Source organism: Lygodium microphyllum, chromosome 25 (genome assembly GCF_053477565.2).
Source record: "Lygodium microphyllum isolate KBCC chromosome 25, Lygodium_microphyllum_v1.1.10, whole genome shotgun sequence".
NCBI classification, from domain to species: Eukaryota; Viridiplantae; Streptophyta; class Polypodiopsida; order Schizaeales; family Lygodiaceae; genus Lygodium; species Lygodium microphyllum.
In genome coordinates, this window is record NC_141159.1 from 20,540,216 (window position 1) to 20,553,651 (window position 13,436).

Consider the following 13,436-nt stretch of genomic DNA (forward strand, 5'->3'; position numbering starts at 1 on the left):
TCTTCTTGCGCCAGACCATTCTCTCCTTTGGTCTTTTAATCGGCTTTGTTGCCTCTTTTTTAGCCTTTACCTTCTTTCTTGGCAATCCTTTATCCTTCTTGGGATCAACTTTACTACCAATAGGTCTTAAAGGTCCACCTTCCATATTAGGATTCGGGACTCACTTTTCCCTAGCATCTTGCTTAGGGCTTCCCTCGACAGGTTTTACAATTCCTTTGTCACCCTCTTTGATCTTTTGACCTCTTGTTACTGCTCGTAGATTAGAAGTTTCAGCATCATTGACACACACGGCCTCAATAAGGCTGACTTCACTGCCATGAGGCAACTCCTCTACAGTAGCCTTTCCTCGTTGCAGTATTTGTCTTGGTCCCTCCTCTTGCTGGAGATTATTGCCTTGTGCACAATGGTTAACTGGACCTAGTTGTTTACTCCCTTGTTGGAGAGAACTGATCTTACTCCAACAGGTAGCAACTAATTAGCCAGACTTTTTGCAAATATCTTATTTGACATTTGGGCAATTCCTAGGGAAATGTTGGCCACCACACCACTTATAGTTGAATCTTGAGGAGGCACCCTTCTCAAGGCATTGACTCCCTATCAAATTCTCCAGCTGCTTAAGAAAATTGATGTCCATAGCTATTTGTCTATATTGTTCAGAAATCATATCGATATAGTGCTTCATCACGTCCTTAACTTTGCCAAGGACATTAGAGACACTCGATTCATAGCCACGATTATCTATCTGTCATCCTATTGGCCTAACTACTTCATTAGGAATTGGCCCGCTGACCTAATGGGACAACATTAGAATTCATTGTTTGGCTTCCACCACTATTTAGTGAGGCCGCCTGATTAGCCATGGGCATAGTCATGCTAGGAGGGGCGGGTGACATAGACAAATTTGGCATGATACTCCCTTGCCCATTCCCATTTGACATGCGATCACCTTGACTCCCATTGGTCAAGGTCAAATTATTACCATTCCAATGTATCCTTTTTGCACAAGCCGCTTGCAAGCGCGACTCCACTCCTTTTGCTTGGGTAATAGCAGTGTCAATGTAAGCCAAAACAACACTACTAAGCTGCACTTGGATATTAAAATCCAATCCATGTAGAAAATATTGCAACTATGTAGCCATTGGAATGGGAATATAAGTATTAAGTTTGCGAAGAACTTGCTTTAATTTCTTGGCATAGGCTTGGACATTCTCATTTGGTTCTTGACATGTTACATTCAAGACACGCAACCAATATTGTCCACCCTTCTCAGGAGCAAACTCTCTACGGAAAGCCGTAAAGAATTGGGCACTGCTAGTTATGGTTCCAGCTTCTAGACTGTGATACCATACTTCCACTCTTCCTTTTAATATCATGTTGAAGAACATCATTAGGTGTCCTTTGTCTTGGATTTGATAGTTGAACATGAGCATTTGGAACTCCTTAATATGGAGTTCTCCATCTTCTTTAGCTAGCCCATGGAAAATGGGTAAAGGTGCTCCTAATGCCGGTAAATCCAATGTCCCTACTGGAATTGCGATGGGTTGTGCCATGGCTACAAGTGGATTGACAACGAGAGTTTGTGTAGGTATAACTACACCCCCATTTGTTGTGGGTTAATTAACTGGAAGTGGGAAAGTACTAAGACTTTCACTTACACTCAAAAGGTTGCTTGTAACACTTAGATGACTAAAACCACTGCCACTTATGCGTAATGGGTTGCTCCTTTGAGGAGAATAGTGTCTTACAATCTCCAACCGCTGTCTAGACCTCTCAGCACGTTCTGCTTTTTGTATTTTGGCTTGACGGTCCTTGTCAGAGGACATAAACTGAATATTTGGTCCCTAGAAACCCTAGATTCAAGAACCATCATTTGTTGGCGGCTCCCAACAAACACGCCACTTATGGGACCTAAAATGGGCAAGCATTGGCTATAGCACTAGCCGGACCTCTGACATGCACAAGACAACCCCATGGCCTCACGGTCAGAGGAGTGTCTACAGGACACATTGTCCTACCATCTCACATAAATTTTGCGTTTGTATCGTGTTTGTAGTCCAACCCTTAACCTTCTCATACTCCTCAGAGGGAGACCCTACACATTTTGGTGCGATTTACCATGTAGAACAACATAGGAGGCACCCCTCGACTGATTGTCACGGCCCCACTGCGACCCTCCTACACCTTGGGGATTGGCCCCTCGATGTGTCGCTAACACATATAACACATACGAAATAGAATTTGCTCTTGGTACCAATATTATATCGTTCTAGGAATGTACGAGTCCTCACTTAATTGTCCCCTTGGACCCACCATCTAGATCTGCAGCTTGGGTGCCTTACTCTCTTCAACGTGGGTCATTTTATACTTCAACCAATTGCTGTGCATGCCAGGAATAGATACCATGTGTATATGATTCATGCAAAAGTGAATGCCTTATTGTGCACAAACAATTATGGTTTGAAATCAACCTATGTGCCGTGCAAAAACAACCCTTTTAATGAATTTTCACTAATACGCAATGCTTCGTTATAGGAACCTAGCACCAAGACTAACCTCGTGCTGCTAGATCTATTATTTCTAAATAAACCACATCCTAAATGTTATGCATAAAGAGAAAAATCATACTTTTTATTATTTCATCATTTAAACTATTGTATAATATCATTCCCCCCCCTCACCGTTTAAATTGTGTTGCGATGCATATGTGTAGAGATTCTTGTATACCATTTTTTGTATATAAAAGCAATAAAGATGCACTTTAACACAAAGGACAAGGGCCAAACTAAGGCTTGACCTCATGCTTCAGCCTTGTCAGATGTTCACATACATAGATCGTATTTTTCTATTTTTTTCGAACGCAAGAAACCCATTTTTTTCATTTTTCTCTATTTTTTCTATTTACTTTTAATAAAAAATAGGTATTTTCTACCTTTTTTTTAGTGACCAATCATTGAAAATGAAACTTAGCATTTTTTCTTATTTTATCCCATGTCCACTCATTTTTCTCCACAAAAAAAAAACTATCAATTTCCATCAAAATTAGTGTTTTTTCGGGTTTTGAAAATTTATAATTGCTATAAATCAATATGGCTTCTGCATAACAGTGATTAAAGCCCTCAAACATAATGCAAGGAACATTCAAATAAAATTTTAGCCCATGTGCACACCATTTAAAACATGAACGATAAAAAACAAGTAAAATTCTTTCATAAAATAGAGCATACCACATTTTGCGTGTTTCGGGTTTTCTGAATATTTAATTGGGACTGTGTATCGACCAAGCAGCCATGGATTTCAGTATAGATCTTCAGCCCCTTCAACCTTCTCAGCCTCTTGGAACAATCCGATGCCTCCCCGGACAAACATCCATCACCCGATTCTCTTCTTGATTCTTGCCACATGAAGTGCCTCTATGTAGGAGAGAGAAAGACTAGATTGACATCTCCACAATCAGGCAGCCATTTGATGAATGGAAACAAGCGATAGGGAGCGAAGATTGAGTGTAGGCCGGTCATGTAATTAGTTGGGGGGTTGTTTGCAGGCTCTCCAACCCCCCTCTCCACCATCAAATAAGAAAATGGCTCCTTCATCTACACGTGCGAAAAAAAACGGGCCCCCCTCCCCCCGTGATTTTGAGTTTTAGTTGGGACTCCAAAGAGAGCCCCCAAAAGTCATGACTTTTGGGACTTCTTAAGTCATTTTCCACTTGCCATTTTAGGCTTGGCATCTCGGGCACTCCCTCTCCATCGTTCAGTGTCCGAAATGAAGTCCGAAAAATCCTGGGCATCCATCTTCAAGCCCTGCACTACGGAGCATCTCCCAAGGTTTCGTCAGACGCGTCAAAAAATTGTGAAAATTCATTGATCGCCATCTAGTGGGTCTTTTAAGCACTTTCGGCATTGCCGCTTAAAATCGTACTGATTGTCACAGCCGCCTTCGAGAAGTCTATTTTTCCCTTGAAATTTGGAAATTTTGGATATTTTTAAGCACTTCTTGGCATCAAAAATCATATCTCAACTTGCTTGAAATGCTTGACTTGATAAGTAGTTTGTAGGGTCTCGACAGTTGTTAGTGATAGCGATAACAAAGTTTGCTAATAAAACAGAAATGTGCTTAAAAGTTAAGTTCTTGAGGTCAAATGGAGAGGAAGGCTACCTCTCTTATGAGTTCAATGACTTCTTGAGGTCTCATGGGATAAAGAGATAGTTTACTTGTAGGTATACCCTATAGAAAAGTGGGTTTACAGAAATAAAAAATAGGCATATTGCAAAATTTGCATGGGTATTAATGGCTGAAAAGAATTTACTAAAACATTTTTGGTCTAAAACTATTCATATTCTACCTATATTATGAATAGAACACCCACAGTTGAGTTCATGAAATGACTTCTAGAGAATGCTTTATAGGCAAGAAGCCCAACGTGACACACTTAAAAGTGTTTACTTGTATTACATATGTTCATGTGCTAGATGAGTTGCAAAAGAAGCTTGATCCAAAGGCTGAAAAATGTATTTTTATTACATATTCTTTAGACTATAAAGGATATCACTATTATAACCTTGTATCATAGGTGAGTATAGAGTGAGTTGGGGTGTTATTTTTTATAAGATGAGTGGTTGGCATGCATCTAGTGGTAATGCATTGGATGATGATAATGATAGTTATGTGCAAACAGAAAAGCAAGAATCATGAATCCTTAATGGACCAAAAACATCATAAGCTACTACATCTATAGTTAGCCCTTGGTCTGGGAGACTAAGGAGCATCCCCACATCTTCAGGTGTATCTAGAAGTGTTATAGGTGAATACAAAGGGAAGAAGAAAGTATTGTGCTATATGGCTAATTGGACCAATGATGCATTTGTTAGTCATTTGGGAGACCGCAGTTAATATTGAGTCACATGAGTTAGTTCTTTCATAACCGTGGTCTAACATGGAGATCTCTCATAAACCGTGACTAAGATGGAGGTTCTTGGCATGAACCAGTGGATAATGGTGGGCTCCAATCAATTTGGCAACTCGTGACCAAGTTTTGGACCAAAAATTGGGGTAAGTTGGACAAAATGAGGGTTACAAGACTTAGTTTGGTTCAAACTTGAGTTACTTTTCAAGAACAGGGGTTTCTTCCCTTTCCTTTCAAGCTTCTCTCAAGAATCCATGGCCAAAGGCTAATCTAAATCTCTTGCTCGTGATCTCTATCTTGCCATTGGACTTCATGGCCTTGTTCTCCATCTCTCAAGCTTTCAATGGAATGGTGGAATGGCACAATATGCTTCATTTTTGCCCAGGAACATAGTAGTAGGCAGTAGTGTGAATTGCACCTGCTACATATTCATGCCTATTTCTTACCAAAAGTGAGCTATGGAGCTCAACTTTATCATGATTAAGGATTTAAAGCACTTGCCAAGTGCACTCCTTCAAGCTTTGGTAAGATTTCTCTCTATTGTGGACTCCTCTCTCCCATGAAACCCTATCATTGATAGCTTTGGACAACAACTGAGAATCTCTAATTTCTTGAAGCAAATGAAGGGAGTATTGTTGGCAAATCACTCATGGAGCCTGCTTATACACGTGGCTTTAATCCAATGTCAACATTGAAGAACCTTTGGGTTTATTTTGATCTATGGAAGCTTTGGACAGCTTGTATCTTCAATGTCAGTGAAATTCTTGGTTCTCTTGCCAATAATTGGGATTTTCAACTTATACTGGAGTTATTCTTTACCATCTTCCAAGTTCTTGATCAAATAGAAGAAGATTACTCCTTCATCAACCGTCATTGAAGCATGTGGCAACAATGGAGTCCATATGAAGCTGGGAGCTTTTCTTACATTGAAGCATGCTGAAATTGGGGATTTCTATGGATCTTTATAACTGAAGACAGTCCATCTTTTTTGAGGACTCTACATCAACTACATTCATCATTCACAAGCATAAGACGTATTTTAAATCATCTTTAATATCTCCCTTCTGAATCCAATAGCTGAGCTTATCCAATTGATGAATGAGGGATTAAAATGATTCAGCATTCCAATTATTATCTTAAAAGCACTTCATGAATAATCCATTTAGCAACCCTAGTGATTAATTTCTGATTGATCACTTACATTCATTGAAAATAACCACTTCTAATGTTTCAAATTCTCACCTATTCTTCTCTAACGTGACATTGAACTGTTTTCCTTTTGTCTCATTGCCTTGAATAAAAAAAGGTTGCCCAATGGTAAGTGAAATACAATTGTAAAGAAATGAGTCAGTGATGTAGGTATTCCTTACCTAATGCCACTCCATTTTCAAATCAACTTCTTCCAAGCTGATGCATATCATGAAATGACAAATAAATCCTTTCCAATACATGCATTTCATGCTATTTTCTTAATCTAGCATTGACCTACCATGTCTCTACCCATGAGGAAAAGTGGATGCTCGGTGAGTTGGTTGGACAAAAGAGACTAACAAGGACCCTAAAGGGGAGCACAAACTAGCTTGAGAGGAAATTTGCACACCCTCAAGTCTCGGATCCCACGCATTTAAAGTTCAGGTACCTGTACCACTCAAAGGCACAAGAATTTAGCCTTCAGCATGCTATATGTGGCATGGGTTACATGATGCAAAGGAAAATGTATGGCAACATAATGTAATGCAATTGGAAAATTGGAATAGAGTTATGCTGAGCAATATGTTTGCTATTGGTGGCATTTGTTATGTGGGTTAGCAATAAAGATTTGGAACAAGGTTTTCAAGCAAAGATCCATTGATTGGATCCTTCTTTTGCAGCATACAACAGGATTGTTCAATCCTTGGTTAATTGTAGAGGTTATTTTCAATATTGGCAAATTCGTGGAGTTCATTTGCAGGTCAACATAGTTGGTACATGCATGAAATTGATGGTATAAGTCATTAAATGACCAGAACAGAGCATTCACACATTGTAGGAAATTCCAAACAGCTACAGTAAATTGCTTACATAATTTTCTGTACTCAATCATTTTCAATACTTGATAGCTCATTTGAAAGGGGAAATCCTAATCTTTATATAAAGCTAAGAAGTTAGTCATTTGGTGTTGAGATGGCAAGCTGAACATGTGCGGACATTGATGATGGACCGTGGCTAGATGGGTCCACACGTCTACACTTAGCACATTGGTGGTCATTATGATACTCACATGGCCACTGACTTATCACTTATTATACTTAGTTTGTTACACCTACATACAACTGGCAAATATATAGCGCTAGTTGATTAGTGTAGTCGGTTATGCACTATTTGACTTAGAAGACCACTTTCCTTTATGTTGTATCTTATCTATACTTTGTGTACATTGTATAGTGAGTGTAAGAAGAAGAAAAAATCAGCAAGAAAGCATTTTGGCCTCCATCCCTCTTCTTGTGTTCTTGAGTGAGCTTCCTCTTGTGTATACAGTGTGTGTTTAGTGTAGCAGCTCAAGCAAATCCCCCCACCACACGATTCTTGACATGGTATCAGAGCCGCGCCACTGAGAGAGGCTGATTTTGAAGGCTAAAGTGAAGGAGAAGAAGGAAGCTTCGAGCAAGCAAGCAACGGATAAGAAGCTCTCGCATTCTTTCACTCTCTCTCTTGGATAGTGCATGTGGAGGCAGCGGAAGAACGATAGAGTGAAAATCCCGGATTGCTGTGAGATTTGGTGTGCAAGCAAAGCACTGTATATTGTGCACATAGACCCTTTAGGGCTATCCCATAGTTCATTTTGGCATCTGAGGCTATTTTAGGCCCCGTTTTATAGCCATAAGGTTGCGGATAGCAGTTTTAGGGTACATTGTGATTTCAACTTTGTTGACCGAAAGTGGATATACAAGTTACAAATTTCAAATATGTAATTTTTGAGGTGTTTTCCAAGAAGCAAACATAAGGTCCATATGCAAAATACAGGTTACAGATTACATATACTATTGAGCAATCAGTGAAAAAGGTTGCTTGGTGTATTGTTGTGCACTAGTTGTGAAAGGCCGTAAAAGACTAGCTTGTTGTGTTGTATTCTTTTTTTGTGATAATGGCAGAGAACAGTGGAAATCCCATTATTGAGAAGCTCAACAAGAACAACTACCCTTCATGGAAGTTCCGTGTGATGAACTTTCTCATTGGAAAGGGCCTTTATGAGTTTGTTTCAGGTGAAGAAAAAGGAGCCATTGCTGGGTATCCTTTTGATTGTAGATGAATTAAAAGCATGGAATATAAAAGACAAAAAGGTGATGTGCTGGTTATCTACAGTCATTGATAATATGATGTTGGAACATATTAGGAATGCAAAAATTCACATGGAGCTTGGACAATTTTTGAGAACATGTTTTCAGTAAATACAAAGGCACGAAAGATTCAACTCAAGCAAGAGTTGAATACCTTGAAGAAAGGAAAAATGTCTGTCAATGAGTATGTTTTGAAGATGAGAAGCATTGCAGATGCTTTGGTAGCAATTGATGCAATGCCTGATAATGATGATTTGGTTTCATCCACTTTGAGTGGCCTTAATAATGAGAAGGCATGGAAATCATTTGTTACTTTAGTATACGTACGGAAGCCATTTCTAGATTTTGATGAGCTGATCTCTCTCATGATTGCCGAAGAGATCAATATGCAAGGTGATCATTTGAAAAAATGGTGAACAGGTCTAAGAATTTTACTCAAGTTCAGGAAGGGTACATGGTAGATCCCCTTTGAGAGGCTGTGGTATGGGACGTGTTGGTGATAACTAGCAAAACATGTTCAATCTGCAATTTGGTGAAATGCAGGTTTCAGGAGACCGAGGAAACTTTAGAGGCAGAAGGAGCTCTAGAGGAAGAGGTGGATGGTAGAATAGAGGTTCTAGAAATTCTACTATTGTTTGCCATTATTGTGGCACGACAGGTCGCATTACAACCCATTGTTATGCTAAGCAGGGTGATATCTGCAGTGGTAAATTGTAGCAAGGAAACTATGCATCGTCTTCATGATAGAATGAAGACAAAAATGAGCGTCTATTTGTTATGTAGCTTATGACGAATGCAGTTACAAGAAAGGGGACACATGATGATGTATAGTATGTCGATTCAGATGCATCTAATCATATGACCAGTCATGTTGAATGGTTTGGAGAGATATAGGACTTACAAAATCCAGGTTATGTGCAGATGGGTGATGATTCATGCCACCCAATTTCACACATTGGAAATGTTCTCTTGTCCTTGTATGATGGCCAGACAAAGAGTCTGATAGATGTATTACATGTGCCATCAATCACAAAGAATCTAGTGTCTGTTGGCCAAATGGTAGAGCAAGGGTTGCAGGTTCGATTCAATGCAAAAGGTTGTTTTGTAGAAGATGTTAATGATAAGTGCAAATTGGTCACAAAAGGAAGTAGAGTTGGCCGCATGTTCACGTTAGAGGTTGGAATTCCTACAAAAGATCGTGCTACATATGCTAAAGGAAAAGGCATGGTTGCAGATATTGAAATATGGGATAAACGTATTGGACATGAAAATGTGCAAAGGTTGAAATTAATGCAGCCGAGAGGGTTGTTTACAAGGTTGCCTTCTTTTAGAGTTGCAGAATTTCATAAAGTCTGTGAAGCATGCCAGTTTGGTAAGCAGACGAGACAACCCTCCTCACATGACAGAAGAGTGACCAGAAATATACTTGATGTAGTGCATACATATGTTTGGGGGACCTACACAAAATGTGTCTCTTGGTGGTAGCAAATACTTTGTCACATTTATTGATGATTGTTCAAGGAAGCTATTGGTATATTTCATGAAGGAAAAGAGTGATGTATTTGAGCACTTCAAATCTTTCAAGGCATCTGTTGAAAGAGAAATAGGCTTAAAAGTGAAGTGCTTGAGATCAGATGGAGGGGGAGAGTACCTCTTTAATGAGTTTAGTGGCTTCTTGAGGACTCATGGGATAAAGAGGAAATTTACTTGCACGTATACTCCACAGAAAAATGGGGTTGAAGAAAGAAAAAATAGGCATATTGTAGAAGGTCTGAAGTTGTCCATACTGTTGTCTATATTATGAACAGAACCCCCACAGCTGTAGTTCATGGGATGACTCTTGAAGAATGCTTTATTGGCAAGAAGCCCGATGTATCACACTTGAAGGTGTTTGGCCGTGTTGCATATGTTCATGTGCCAAATGAGCTACTAAAGAAGCTTGATCCAAAGGCGGAAAAATGTATTTTTATTGGATACTCTTTAGAGTAGAAAGGATATCGTTGGTATAACCTTGTCACAGGTGAGTTTAGAGTGAGCATGGATGTTATTTTTTATGAGATAAGCAGTTGGTATACACCTGCTAGTGATGTATTAGATGATGATAATGATCATGACAGCTATGTGTAGAACAAAAAGCAAGAATCATGGAGTCTTAATAAACCAAAAACATCATCTGGCACTACACCTACAGTGAACCCTTGGTTTGGGAGACTAAGGAGTAGCCCCACATCTTCAAGTATATCTATAAGTGTTGCAGGCAAAGACAAAGAAAAGAAGAAAGTGTTGGATGGTAATGATGAATCTATTAGTCATTTGGGATTTGATGGAGATTCTAGTGGTTCAGAGAGTTTGGATGATGCGCTTGGTATTCCTTCAGTCTCAGGACACCAAGTGTACAGAGAGCTTATAGTAATGTAAAGGCTCCATTGAATGATCGAGTGGTATGTAGGTCTAGCAAGGTTAGATACCTTGTTAAAAGATTTGGCTTTGAAGGTTATGTAGCTTATCATTATGCTTATATGGTGAAACTAATTGAGGATGTTGAGCCCACTTGTTTTGAGGATGCTATTGGTCATGCTCATTAGGATACAACAATGGATGAGGAGATGGTTGCATTAGAAGCCAATAAGACTTGGAATTTGGTACCTTTGCCTAAGGGTAAGAAAGCTATTGGTTGTAAGTGGGTTTACAAAGTCAAGAATAATGCAAATGGTTTAGTTAGCAGGTATAAGGCTAGGTTTTTTGCAAAAGACTATGGTCAAACATATGGCATAGATTATGAAGAGACATTCAGTCCAGTTGCTAGGATGGAAATTGTTAGGTGTGTGATTGCCTTGGTAGTACACAAAGGTTGGAGTTTGCATAAAATGGATGTTAAGAATGCCTTCTTGCATGGTGAATTGCAAGAAGAAGTGTATACGGAGCAACCAACAGGTTAAAGAAGACGCTCTATGGGTTGAAGCAAGCACCTAGAGTATGGTTTGATAAGATTGGAGAGTATCTTTTCAATATTGGATTTTGTATTTCTAATGTTGATCACTCACTTTATCTGAGAAAGGGAGATGCAGGTTTGGTCATCATAGTTATCTATGTGAATGACTTGATTATTACACATGACAGTGATAATGGGATTGCTGAAGTTAAGGACTTCTTGAAGAAGAATTTTGAGATGAAGGATTTGGGTGAGCTGAGATACTTTCTTGGTATTGAGGTGATCATATCTAATGATGGTATATGGCTATCACAAAGGTAGTATGGCTTGGATATGTTATCCAAGTATGGTATGATAGCATGTAAGACTCTTTTAGTACCATTGGAGAAAAATGTGAAGTTGAGAGCCAACATTGGGGATGAGATAGAAGACCCTACTATGTTCAGGAGAATGATAGGGAGTTTGATTTACATGACTATCATAAGGCCAGACTTGAGCTATATTGTTGGCCTTGTTAATCAATTTATGCAAATGCGTAGAAATCCTCATTTGGATGCAGTTAGACGTATATTGAGATATGTGAAGTCCACTTTACATTATGGACTTTTTTATGAGGTAGGTAAGGAGATGTACATGTCTTTGGATACACAGATGTAGATTGGGATGGTAGCATGTCAGACAGAAGATCTACTAGTGGATTCATGTTTTCCCTTGGTAGTGTAGCAGTTACATGGAGCAGCAAAAAGCAACGTACAGTTGCTTTATCGAGTATGGAGCCTGAGAAGGTGCTGCTATGGCAACATGTGAGGTGGTATGGCTGCAAAAGTTATTGGGTGATTTGGATATGCACGGAGATGGTCTAGTTTTCATTCATTGTGACAACATGAGCACCATACAGTTAGCTAGGAATCCAGTGTTCCATGCTAAGACAAAACACATTGAGGTGCACTACAACTTTGTGAGAGAGAAGGTACTTGCAAGAGATATTGACTTGGTATATGTCAGCACATAGGATTAGATAGCTGACATTTTCACAAAGGCATTGAGTGCAGAGAAGCTCCAAAATTTCTGAAGCTTACTTGGAGTCGTAGAGATAGAGTTGTTCTTGAGGGGGAGTATTGAGATGGCAAGCTCAACACGTACAGACATTGATAATGGACCACCTGGCTAGATGGGTCTGCACATCTACACTTGTTGGTGGTCATTATGCTACTCACATGGCCACTGACTTATCACTTATTATATTTAGTTTGTTACACCTACTAAGAGCTGAAAAGATGAGTAGGTTGCTGTTGAGAGTGGAAAAAGACTGAATTTTGACTGATTTTTATTGTTTTTGAGGTCTGAATGATTGATTTTTGATGGATTTAGAGTGATATATGGTTGTTAATGGAAGTGTTTGAGAGTTTTTTGGATGATATTGATTATGTTCTCGAAGTTCATGATGATTTTTAGTGGAGATATGAAGCTCTGTGATGTTCTGATAGGTTCTATTGAGGTTCTGATTGGTTCCGTATACCTTCTATATAGCTTCTATTTTGTTCTGATTTTCTTTTGTATGAAGTATGGATTGATGATTGATGAAGATTGAAATCTTTTGAAGGTTTATTGAATAGTTTTTGATAGTTTGGAATGGTTTTATTATGAGTTATGAGGATTTGATGTTCCCTGATAACCTTCTGTAACCCTCTGTAAACCTTCTATAGAGCCTCTATCTCTGCTCTGTAATTGTTCTGTATCTGCTCTGGTCCTATATTGTACTGTTCTGTAGATCTTTTGTAAGTGTTCTGTAGAAAGTATGTGTGAATTTGGGAAATTTTTCTAACTTTTGGGAAGAATGAATCTAAGTTCAAAAGAGCTAAAACAAATGGAAGAAGCAGCTGTTGAAGACTGAGTGATAGTGATAGTAGTGAGCTATGAAGAGACATTATAGTGGCTCTGGTGCCTCTTCACATCAGACATACCTCTTGGGAGGTGTATCCATGACCTAAGAAGGATTATTGAGAGTCATTATGAGAGTATTTTAGTGAGGAGATGATGTACTATTGAGAGAGAGAGAGAGAGAGAGAGAGAGAGAGAGAGAGAGAGAGAGAGAGAGAGAGAGAGAGAGAGAGAGAGAGAGAGAGAGAGAGAGAGAGAGAGAGAGAGAGAGAGAGAGAGAGAGAGAGAGAGAGCCAAAGATAGCCAATTCTATCAAAACAATGTAACTGTATATGAGAGATTGAGAGAGAAAACTATGAAGACATTGAAGATGAATACTATGTGATTGATTTCCATTCAAATA